The sequence below is a fragment of the Saccopteryx bilineata genome, chromosome 1 (genome assembly GCF_036850765.1).
Source record: "Saccopteryx bilineata isolate mSacBil1 chromosome 1, mSacBil1_pri_phased_curated, whole genome shotgun sequence".
Taxonomy (NCBI): Eukaryota; Metazoa; Chordata; class Mammalia; order Chiroptera; family Emballonuridae; genus Saccopteryx; species Saccopteryx bilineata.
In genome coordinates this window covers 25,830,279-25,842,874 of record NC_089490.1, presented here as the reverse complement: position 1 = coordinate 25,842,874, position 12,596 = coordinate 25,830,279, and positions in this window count along the sequence as shown.

The following is a 12,596-nucleotide window of genomic DNA, read 5'->3' as shown; positions in this document are numbered from 1 at the left end:
CCTGGGGCAGAGGCCAAGGAGCCATCCCCAGCGCCCGGGCCATCTTTGCTCCAATGGAGCCTTGGCTGCGGGAGGGGAAGAGACAGAGAGGAAGGAGGGGAGGGGGTGGAGAAGCAAATGGGCGCTTCTCCTATGTGCCCTGGCCGGGAATCGAACCCGGGTCCCCCACACGCCAGGCCGACGCTCTACCGCTGAGCCAACCGGCCAGGGCCACTTGTATCATTTTAGATACATATAAATGCTGAGTCAGAGAAAACAGAGTCCAAAGAGGCCCATTAGCACATGGTCTCACTTCCTTTGTCACTATAAGAACATTCACACTGATGAATTCTCTAATGTAATGAGAAGATGAGTCAGCACTCTTACATAGAAGAAATGTCTCAGGTCTCCATTCCTTGTTGATTTGCTGTCAGCTTCTATTTGAATTAGACTTTAGGCCGAATACAAAACAGAATCATATTCATACTCAGTGATCATTCCTAGTATGTCCGGATGGCTGTTCAGTACTCAGGGTAAGGAACAAGAGTGGTTTTTGGGTTCTGGCTGGTTGGCTCAGTGGATAGAGTGTCATTTGGGTGTGCAGACATACTGGGTTCAATCCCTGATCAGGGCACACATGAGTAGTGACCATCTTCTTCTTTTCCCCATCCACTTCCCGTTCTCTCTCTCTTCCCCTTCTGCAGCCAGTGGCTCGATTAGTGTCAGCATCAGTCCATGTGCTCAGGCTAGCTCGACTGATTCAACCATCAGCCCTAAATGGAGTTGCTGGGTGGATCCTGGTTGGAGCGCATGAAGGAGAGTCTGTTTTACTATCTCCCTGCTTCTCACTTAAAAAATGGCTTCTAGGGATCCCCTAACACATACACACCCTCAAAGCCTGGAGATATCAGGGATGTCATGAACTACATTAGGGTATAAAAGTTTGGCAGAGTTAGAAGATGCACAGAGAGTATGAGAATTTTGACAAGGATGGTTCTGCTCCAAGGTCCTAGACTACTGAATTTTTGCTGCCCACACTCTCACTGCCCTTCATCACAGAAAGAAGTCAAGTTGAGCGGAGTCAAACCAACTGTGGCAGATTTTATTTTTCAAAGACTTTGTAACTGTCTCAACAATGAAAAAGCAGCTGAAGTGACCCTGCCCAACTACCAAGGCTAGATCATAAAATATCCTAGGACTTCCTCCTACACTAGGATCTCTTCTTCTTTCTCCTTCTCAGCTTTTGACCTTGGCCACCAAGCCGTGAAGATGCCCCAGTTGCCCAAGGGGAAAAACCCAACTGGAGACAAACTGAGGCACCACCCGAAACACACTGACTGCCAAACCTGAGTAAACGAGCCTTCAGAGGGACCAGGCCCCTCAGCCTTAAAATCTTCCAAATAGAGAAAAAATTGTCTATTAAGCGCTGTCCAAATTCTTGATCAATCATAGCAATAGCATAATAAATGGTTCTGCTACATTTTGGAGTAATTTATGCCGCCAAAGTAAATGAAACAGTGTGCTTGGAGGCACACTGTTGTAGTAATAAAATCTAAAACATGTTTCATTAGATGGGCCGAAGCTGGAACGACCTTGAGGAGAATGTTAATAATAGGGGCTTCAAGTGATTGTTAGGAGGAATCTGATGGCCTTCACGCCTTAAAAGAACGTGTGGAAATGCTATCGCAAGTGGAGGAAAGACTTGTTCTGTAGGGGCCCCATGTTTGTTTGCAGTCAAATGGGGAACAGAAACTACATCTGGTGAACTGATGGGTCTGGCGAAGGAGATTTTTAGGCGGACTTCGGTGAGTGTCTTCTGACTTTTTCCCAATGCTTATTTTTAAATGAGAGCAGCAGCGGGACCTAAAAGAAGGAATGGTTCTGTTTTCAACCAAATTTTAGAGGACGTATGAAGGAGATGGAACTCGAGTTGGGAAAGAAGAATCATCCTCATGCCTGGCCTCTTCAAGATTCTCAAATTAAGAAAGGACCTCTTAGCAAATACAAAATTGACAGCATGACTCTAGAATCGTTTAGGAACTCAGAAAGATAGAAAGCAGTGCCTGAGGGAGCCATTCTGTCAGACACAGGCCCTCTAAGTGTATTCAAGGCCTTGTACACCCTCTCTAGGAATCATAAGGACAAAGCCCTGGAGCAGCACCTCTGGAAGCCCAAGTAACAGAAGAACAGCTTTCATATAATGCAACAGGTCATACATTGGTTCATAAGAAGGCGTTAATGTTTTTATAAGAATTATATTACCTCAGGCCCTGGCTGGTTGGCTCAGTGGATAAAGCATCAGCCAGGCATATGAACAACCCAGGTTCGATTCCCAGTCAGGGCACACATAAGAGGTGACCATCTGCTTCTCTCTCCCTCCCTCTCCCCCTTCTTTCCCTCTTTTCCTCTTGCAGACAGTGGCTCAATTGATTTGAGAATCAGTCCAGGTGCTAAGGATACCTCGGCTGGTCCAAGCATCCACCTCAGGTACTAAAAATAGCTCAATTTAAAAAAAAAGAATTATATTACCTTGGATTAAAAGGAAAATAATGCAAACAAACAGGTCTTGTAGCCTGCAAACATTTTTTTAAGTGAAAGGAGGGTAGATAAAGAGACAGACTCCCACTTGTGCCCCCACCAAGATCCACCCAGCAACCCTCATGTGGGACTTATGCTTACCCCAAATGAGCTATCCTCAATGCCCAGGGCCAATGCTCAAACCAGCTGAGTCACTGACTGTGGAAGGGAAAGAGAGAATGAAGGGGAGAGGAATGTGAAGAAAAGCAGATGGTTACCTGTCATGTGTGTCCTGACCAGGAATCAAACTGTAATGTCCATATACCAGGCTGATGCTGTATCCACTAAGCCAACTGGTCAGGGCCCTTTAAACTTTGATGATTAGTAAGCAGGATGAAAATATTATTCAATTTCAAACATGCCATTTCTTATGAAAATGGAGGAGTGATTCAGGAATCAAAACCAGGAACCCAGACAAGCACTGTAGGAAGTACAACTGGAGTCTAATTAAGAACTGGAACTGGGGGGTATGACTGGATTCAAATTTGCTATGAACCAAATATTGCTGTGTGTATCATATTTGTCTCTCTTGTGAATAGAGTTTCTATACAAATTGGCTATTCAATGCCTGTTCCACCACAGTAGATTGGCTGTATGAGAGGTAGGTAGCCTGCCTCTTTGGACACTAGCTATTACAACTGGGTAGCCATACTTAAAGGACTGCAATTAAGAAGACTTGTCTGTACCAAGAGCTAATATAGATCACAAAATCTGGAATCTCAAGCCTGAATCAAATGCTGTAATAGGGGGCTGTATTGAGGATGTTAGAGGGAGTACATTTTGCATGTTGGTGGGATGGCAAATGTTGAGACAGAGGGTAGACAATGGCAGATGATGTTTTTACAATGAGTCATGGCAAATATTTCAGAACCACATTCTCTTCCAGAATCTTGCCACTCCATATGACAAGGAAAAGTCTATATTTGCTTTTGGCTTCAATTAATATAATGTAACAGAAAACAGAAATAGTGCTATGTGATTTCTGAGGCAAGGTTATAAAAGATGATCTGACTCTGCCTATCTCTTTCTTTTTCTTTCTTTCTTTTTGTGAGAGACAGAGAGAGAAAGAGAGAGGCACAAATAGGGACAGACAGACAGAAAGGGAGAGAGATGAGAAGCTTAAATTCCTTGTTGCGGCACCTTAGTTGTTCATTGAGTGTTTTCTCATATATCGCATGACCGGGGGGCTACAGCAAACTGAGTCACCCCTTGCTCAAGCCAGCAACCTTGGGCTCAAGCTGGTGAGCCTTGCTCAAACCAGATGAGCTTGTGCTCAAGCCGGTGACCTCAGGGTTTTGAACCTGGGTCCTCTGCATCTCAGTCCGATGCTCTATCCACTACGCCACCACCTGGTCAGGCTCTGACTACCTCTTTCCTTTAGCATACTTGTTCCTGGAGGCCCAGAGGCCATAGTCCATCTAGAGAAACCACCTGGAGAGTAACTGAGGCTTCTGTTGGTCATCAGCCAGTGTAAACATCTAGACACATGAAGGAATGAGCCTTTGGATCATTCTAGGCCCTCAGCTTCACATTGATTTGAGACCCCCAATATAGTGGAGGCAGAGAGAAGCTGTCCCTGCAATGCTTTGTTCAAATTACCAACCCCCAGAATCCCCGAGCATGATAGCTGGTTGTCTCATGCCTCCAAATTTTGGGGCAATTTGTTACGGAGCCATTGTTTCTGGAATGCTTAGGAATCTAAGGTCCCACGACTCATCCATCTGTGCAGAGATAAAAAAAATCCAATGTGCCGGTGGTCTTGAACTCAGTCTTCTGGTAGCAAAGAGCTTATATTTTCAGATAAACATCCTACGCACTTTTGAGTGACTATTCTATGTACTTGACATTGAAGTATTGAGATGGTTATGAAACTGAAAAGAGAATTTACATAATATTGCAATAGAGATGGCAAAACAAAGTGTAATTCCAAATTATGTTAAGGTACAAATATTCTATTGTTATTACTGAACACTCATATGCAACTAAGTCAAATACTGACTTAATGCTATCCCTTAATCATTGTAATCACTGAAGACACAAACTTAAAATCCTTAATTTTATTTATTAAATAAAGAATAAATTAAAGGTTTTGAAGAAGCTGGATTGTCCTACATCAATATTTCTTACCTTAAAACTCATACCCAACCAACAGTAACTCACAAAACCCACCATTTTTGAAATTGATTGTATTTGTGATGAGACAAGAGCTATTCAACTTGTCTTAGCAAAATAAAAATGGAAGAAAATTAGATTTTTATGTATGATTAAAAAAATAACATCCTAAACTAGACAGCTATGCTGAAGTAGCTGACATTTTTCTGCCCCATATCATATCCCATTAATTTTAAAAGGTCATATAGAGGATGCAGTAAATGTAAAAATACTTAGATTTTATGAAGAGATCTTTATTTACACTTAAATTGAAATTTAAATGTAATACAGTAATTTTTTTCCCAAACTTGCATACTTCTTAAGATCCTCTTTCTCTTCAGTGATATTTGAATTTCATTCTTAAGGAATAAGGAAAAGGCAAATTCATAAATAAAAAAATTCAATTTAATATATGTTTCCTTATCTCTTGAGAATCTAGCTAAATCCGCCCCCCCCCACTCATGTATAAAATAAATCTGCTCCTGACCATAAACCTTACTGGGTGACTTGCTTGCTGCCTGAGGTCATCACTCAGGTCCAAGTACTGAGGTATTACAGGAAATCTTCACAATGCTTAAGGCTAACCTCTCTGTCATAGCTGAGTGACATTGTCAAAATTGTATGCTAAGAATGTTATATATTTTATTTATGATCTTCACCATAACTCCCACAGGTAGTTATGAATTTCATCATTTTGTAACAGATGCAAATAAGACTTCAACCTGTTATTAACTGGCCCCAGAACACTTAACTAATGAGAGACAGAGCAGAGGATCCAACTTGAATCCATCTGACTTTCAAATCCATATGCTATAAAATAAAGTAGGCTGCTTCTTTTAATAAAATGAATCACATAAGCTTTTTTTTAAAGGTCTTTATAAATCACAATATCTCACATGAATTTCAGAAAATTTTCCAAAAGATTTTATTTAACTTTATAAGGATATGTTCTCTAACTCTACAGTATAGAGATGTGACCCATTGTTTCTTTATCTCTAAGCATTCCTCCTTTCAATTGTGTGAAAGGTATCATGGTTAAATGTCCTCTATTTCTAGGGACAGAATGTGTCTGGTGGAATAATATATACATGCTTATATTTCTTTATGTTTTATATCTATATATATAGAAAGATATATCATAGATATTATCTACATATATATTCATCTAAAAGGGACACAGTCAGCAAGATGTGGGTGTCATGGTATAGCACAAATTTTTAGATCTGCCACTGCCAAAGTTTGATCAACAGATGAAATGAGCTTTTGTCACAACTGAGGGTACATAGTTTTATAGCAATGCCCGTCATAAAAATCACACTGTTGAGTGAGCTTTAGAACACCTCAGGAGTCACTTGTGCACCTGAAAATTAAGACATCATATGACATCCAGTTGACAGCAAAGAAAGATGTTTGGGAACTTGACCTCCTGCCTGGGAGAAAGCAGTGATGGTGAGATTTGACCCCAGAAATGTCCAGTGTGTATTAGGATGACTCTGGATGGTTTTGTAGGACCATGAATGTTCTTATGGTATTTCATGTCATGCAAATCTCTCAAGCACACCCCAATTTTTTAAAAAACTAAAATGTTGCTAAAGCAACATTGATTGAGAATCTCTGTTTCATCTATGTACCTTAATGATATTATGTCTAATTTTACCTTCCTAATTTCATCATTGAAAAATCCACCATACATTTCTTTCTTCTTTAGGGATGTAAACAGCATTCATCCATTCCTCAGAGAGCAGAGCGATGTCTGCTGATGTGTACATAAAATCTAATGGCCTTCATGGCCTTTCTATGCTGAGTATTATAAGTCATTGCCATGGTGACTTCTGTGTTTCTGTATAGCAAAAGCTAATCCTCCCAATATTTCACTTTTTTCATACACCTTCACTAAAAATATTTGCTATGCTAAAAAAAAAGAAGACCAAAGACTTAGTGAGGCAGATAAATTTTTAAGTGAACCAGTTGTTGGAATCATGGAATTAACTGAGACAAAGTGTATCATTATATACAGTTTGCAATACATGTATAATTTGTAGCTACAAACATATTGTCCCATTGAAACTCTCACAAAACTAAAAAAAAACAAAAAAACAAAACTGAAACAAGTTCCCATTTCTTATAAGAAAATGTCCAGACACATGAACATTTGAGGAATTTCAAGTTCTTTCTCTATCCTATGTTTCAGGATAGCAGGCAACTGTTCAGGTTACCAGATGATTTGCTGCAGTCATTATTGCTTACTTGGCTATGGTCACTTCTCATCAACTCCTCCATTAAACTTTCCTATTTTCCCTTCTCTAAACTAAAACTAAACTTCTTCAATGTAAACTTCAGTTTAAAATCAAATTTCTGTTCCAAATTGCATTGTGAACCCCTACCCTGACCTACTTTAGAAAATTCACTTTCAGCCTGACCTGTGGTGGCACAGTGGATAAAGCATTGACCTGGAATGCTAAGGTCGCTAGTTCAAAATCCTGGGCTCGCCTGGTCAAGGCATATATGAGAGTTGATGCTTCCTGCTCCTCCCCCCTTCTCTTTCTCTTTCTCTCTCCCCCTCTAAAATGAATAAATAAAATCTTTAAAAAATAAAATCCACTTTTTCTTACATTGGGTACCCCATCAGTTTCTCCTGAACAAGTTGTTTAGTTTTCTGCTTTCTCTGTTGAGGTTTAAATATTTTATTTCTCTTTAAGTAGGGGCAGTGTCAAAGTGTTCCTTTTCATGGTGGTGGTCTCCAGTTCTCTCTGACTTCATGAGACACAGTGGCCTGCACATAGCAGTTGATTAATCAGGCAATTCATTTGTTTGTGAACTCATTCATTTAGTATCATGACATGCTGGTTGCTTCTTGTGCAAAATATTACTTGACCACAGAAGAGAATTATCCGAATCAAACATAAAATAATAAAAATGGGGGGTGTCTTATGATATTAATAGAATTACAGTGGGTATAGCCATAAAAAAATAAAATGAGCTAAAAAAAAAAAAGGCCTGATCAGGCAGTGGTGCAGTGGATAGAGCATTGGACTGGGATGCCGAGGACCCAGGTTCGAGACCCCAAGGTCACCAGCTTGAGCACGGGCTCATCTGGTTTGAGCAAAAGCTCACCAGCTTGGATCCAAGGTCGCTGGCTCGAGAAAGGGGTTACTTGGTCTGCTGAAGGCCCACGGTCAAGGCACATATGAGAAAGCAGTCAATGAACAACTCAACTAAGGTGTCGCAATGCACAATGCGCAACAAAAAAACTAATGATTGATGCTCTCATCTCTCTCCGTTCCTGTCTGTCTGTCCCTGTCTATCCCTCTCTCTGACTCTCTCTCTCTCTGTCTCTATAAATAATAATAATAATAATAATAATAATAAAATAAAAATAAAATGAGCTCAAAAGAGAAGCTTTAGAATACCATGGTTTTAAGGTACATCGATTTTAAAAATGATAAAAAAAATTGTTATTGTGTTTGTTTTGGAGGCCTAAAATAATTGGTAAGAGAGTAAAAGGGCTGATACTATTTCTATAGATGTCAATGACATTGACCAAGTTTACAGTTCAACTATTAAGGCTCTGTTTTGTAACTGGAATACTATTCTAAAGGAATAATATATGGGCAATAAATATAATTTTAACAGTCTTTGGGAAAGAGTGGAGACAGCAGAGAAAGTGTCTAGAACACAGGAATCAATGTCAGAAATCTCTACCAGTCTTCATTACCAATGTCTAGCTGGTGTCAACTTCAGGAACTTTTGGCACCTCATATTGAAAATGAAAGATGACATTTAAATACTAAACATTTTATAATTATATGGTAAACTAAAATCTACCTACATAAAGATTAATAGTAATAAAATTAACCATCAGTTTAGCTTTCTTTTTGTTCACTTTTTATCAGAATGTTCAACAATTATAAAATTGAATCATTGGAGTTTCTAATTTTTTTTTCTCCTCAATTCTGTCTTCCTTCTAGTGGAGCTACTAATGCCTTTTAAAGAGATTTAAAATTACCTTTTTGTTTATAAATATCATGATCCCCCAAATCATAATATAGAAAAATAAACCGAGGTCAATTTTTAAAATTTTCATTTTAAGTTATACAATTGTGTAACTGTTCTAAATATGCATAAATTGTTCCTTGAATACAATTTGGAAAATATAATGTAAGGTAAAAACAAAATCACATATAAGTGTCATTTATTTTCTATTATTTCTTTGCATTTTAATCAATGAAAACTATTTTCCAAGCCAATGGATAAAATATCAGGTCTACAACATTCGCTCAAACCAGAGTAAAATGCAGTCTCTTCAATTTGCAATATAGCTCATATTCACAATTTGAACATCCTGTCCAATACAGTGAACAGAATTCTGAACTTCACTTGCCACAAATTACTCTCTTCATCTCAACCCACATCCACTTCACTGGATGTGGAATCCTGCACTGGGCATGAAAAGTGGGGTGTCTTTCATTCACTGTGCTACACCCCGCTGGCAGTAAGACCTGGGGATGGAGGAAAAGAAATAAAAACATACACCCTACTTGAAACGGTATCAACGAAAACAAGCTTTACGTTCTCTGTAGCACAGTGGAAATATTAGGGCTGAGTCGCTCTCCTGTAATTTTCTGATTTGAATGAAAATACTTCTCTCCATGGTTGACATTCACAAACCTTCCTCAAGATCTGGGTTTTTATCTGAGTTTCTGTTGCTGGGGTAACCTCAACTATGTAAGTATAAGCTACACCTTACCTTACACTGCTTTTCCTCTCTTGGCTACCGTGTGGTCCATAGGAAAAGTGCATGCATCCTAACATAGCATCACTATGTGAGCTCTGCCCTGAAGAAGTTAGGAACCTTTATTTTATTATCTGGACTAGCAAGTATTTCTTTAGGATAGTATCTTAGTTCATTCAGGCTGCTACAACAAAATACCAGAGACTGGGTAGCTTATAAAGAATAGAAATTTATTTCTCTCAGATCTGGAGGCTGTTAGTCTGAGATCAGGATGCCAGCATGAGCACGTGAGGGCCCTCTTTCAGGTCTCAGACCTCCTTTGTATCCTTATGTGGCATAATTGTCAGGGAGTTCACCTCTCAATGGCCCCACCTCCTAGTCAGGAACTAAACATATGAATTGTGGATGGACACAAACATTCAGAACAAAGGAGTTAGGTTCTGAGAAGTTGAAGAAATAGGTCATTTTGAAATTTTAATCTCTATGTTCATTTCAGTTGCACACTGAGTTTGATTTTTCTTTCACTATCCCATATTATAGTTTGTTTAACTTTATATTTGTTTAGGTTGCTCTCTGAGATAAATTTATTTTTGAAACTCAAATCTAACTTTCTTTGATCTTGTGATTATCACTCAGAAAGTCACTGACAGGCAGGCAATAGAAAGTTGTATATGTTTTGAAGTATATCTCCAATTTAAACATTCTCTTTCCTTTGCCCGAGTGACATCAAATTCTCCTCATTTTCCTTCCAATTTTTCTTTTTTGGTTTTTTAGCATCTCTATTATCTAATCCTAATAATTAAATGTTGACATCCTTTCATGTTCTAATTGAAGCCTGCTTTCTCTTACACATCCTCATGAATTCAGTTTTTTTATATATATACATGTAAATATATGGATAATTTCAAATTTATAACTTCATTGCTTCATTTTCTCTTGATTTCTAAACATGCACTTACTTTTCTACTGAATGCCCTAGCCTGGCAAGATCATGTGTCTAAAATTTGAGTAATGATGCCCACCATCCCCCATATGCTCCTCTGCTACTATTTGTTATCTCAGCAAGTAGATTTTTTGCTCCTACTGTACGTGGGATTCGTATTTCACTCTTCCTCATTCTTAGCCCCTAGATTGAATCAATCGCCAAGCATTAGTTTTCTTGCCTAAATAACTCTAAGTCCTTTATTTGCTTTGAATTTCCTCTGACATCCTAAGTCCTATAAATAGTTTTACTTGTCTTGATTATCACACCATCACCCAGCCTAGGTGAAACCCAAATACTCTTTCTCTTTTAAGATAATTCTCTATAACAAAATAGACTTTTAAGAACAATCTTGATTATTTTATTCTTCCACCTAAAACTCTCTAATTATCCTGTTTTCCTAGAGGAAAACCCCAGAATATTAACATTGCCCAAGATACTAGATTGTCTAATAAAATAAATCATGCTTATGTTTTACCTGTCTTATCTAAATTATATGCTACCAACCCACTTTTACCCACTTGCACATCCCACTCTTAGCTTAGTTACTATCACACTTCAATTTCCTCAAGGAAGGCTTCTGAACACCATTCAGGTTCAATTTTGCCATGAATTATATTCACCAGTTCCTGTACCTCTCAGTTATACCAGTTTATTAAGTGTGCCTCTAATGACGACTGCAAAGATACAGACTACAAGTATACATCACTGTATACCCAAAGTCTAAAGAAAACAGCCCTTGATCCAGTTGCCTTATGGGAACATATAAAAGAGCATTTCTGAAAGACTTCTAATTTTTTATTTTTATTTATTTATTTATTTTGCCAGGTGGCTGGTAAAGTTCAGCAGTTAGAAAAAATGTCAGTATAACTCCAGTAATCTTTCTTGTAAAACAACTCCTTATCTCACATCACCAAAGGTAATAGACCCTAACATGTTTGTCTGTCACTGGAGAAATAGAGAAGAGAAGAAGTAATGAATAGAAAAAGAAAGAGAAATATTTAATAGATGCTACCTCTGTGTGATGGAATTTAAGGCAATTAAATATTATTCTTTATACTCAGTATTTTACATATGAATGTACAAATTTTTTAACTTCATAATCATAAAATGTCACTTCAGATATAGAGTACTACTAAACAAAAGGCTAGCTCAAGCACTCAAGTTTATATGAATTCAATTAGTTTAATAACATCCTAGGTGCTCTTATTAAGCTCAGTTTTATGACTTTTATTTTTTCATTCCTTATCCTCAAGAGAATTCAGGAAGTAATATAGAAAGTTGAGAAATACCTTTTAATCATAATGCTATTATGAATTTGATAAGCAAAAGTTGCTATGCTGACATGTAATAGTCTGGAAGTTTGGAGATACTAGCTGTCATAGACTATTATCCTTTGTAATAAAATTATCAGCATAAAGTCATCATTAAGTTGCAATGCTGTTTAAAATAGAAGGTAAAATTTTAAATTACATTAACAAAGTCTTTTCCTTTAGATTGGTGTCTGTCACCACCTATCAAGAAATTTGTAAGTCTTAAAAATTAATATGAGTTACTAAATTTCAGTTACTTCTGGGTGCTTTGCAATATAAATATATCTACAATTAAGATGTCAGGGTTTTTCTCAAATATTCTGTTTTCTTAAGAGAAATCCTGTCACGCTACATAGCAAATATGTCCTCTGGTGGAGAGCGGGATGAACATAAGGGAACGCTGTTTTAGGATTGACATTCTCTGTCTGGTAGAGCTCATTTAACAAATAATGGAAAATATCAAATCCTTTCTATTTTTCAGTTAAATCATATTCAAGGATAAATATCATGGTAAGCATCTGTGGTGTCATCACTTTCTATTCATATTTTCCCTCAGTAATCAGTATTCTGATTTGATTGTTTTACAGATAACTTTCAGCACCATTATCAGCCATGAGACTCTATAGGACTGGCACCTCTGTTTTCAATTCTGATGTTGGTTGTTAAGATAGTCTATCTCCTGTCTTGGCCAGTTATTGATTTAAGAATGGAGAAATACAATCAACTCATTATTAGCTCTAAAGCAGTAGATCTTGTTGTGCATATAAGACCTAAGTCTTCAGTCTGTCTGGTATATTGCTGAGAATGCTGAGGAACAGATTCGCTTTCACCATTGCTGATTATGAACAAGGAAACATGGAGT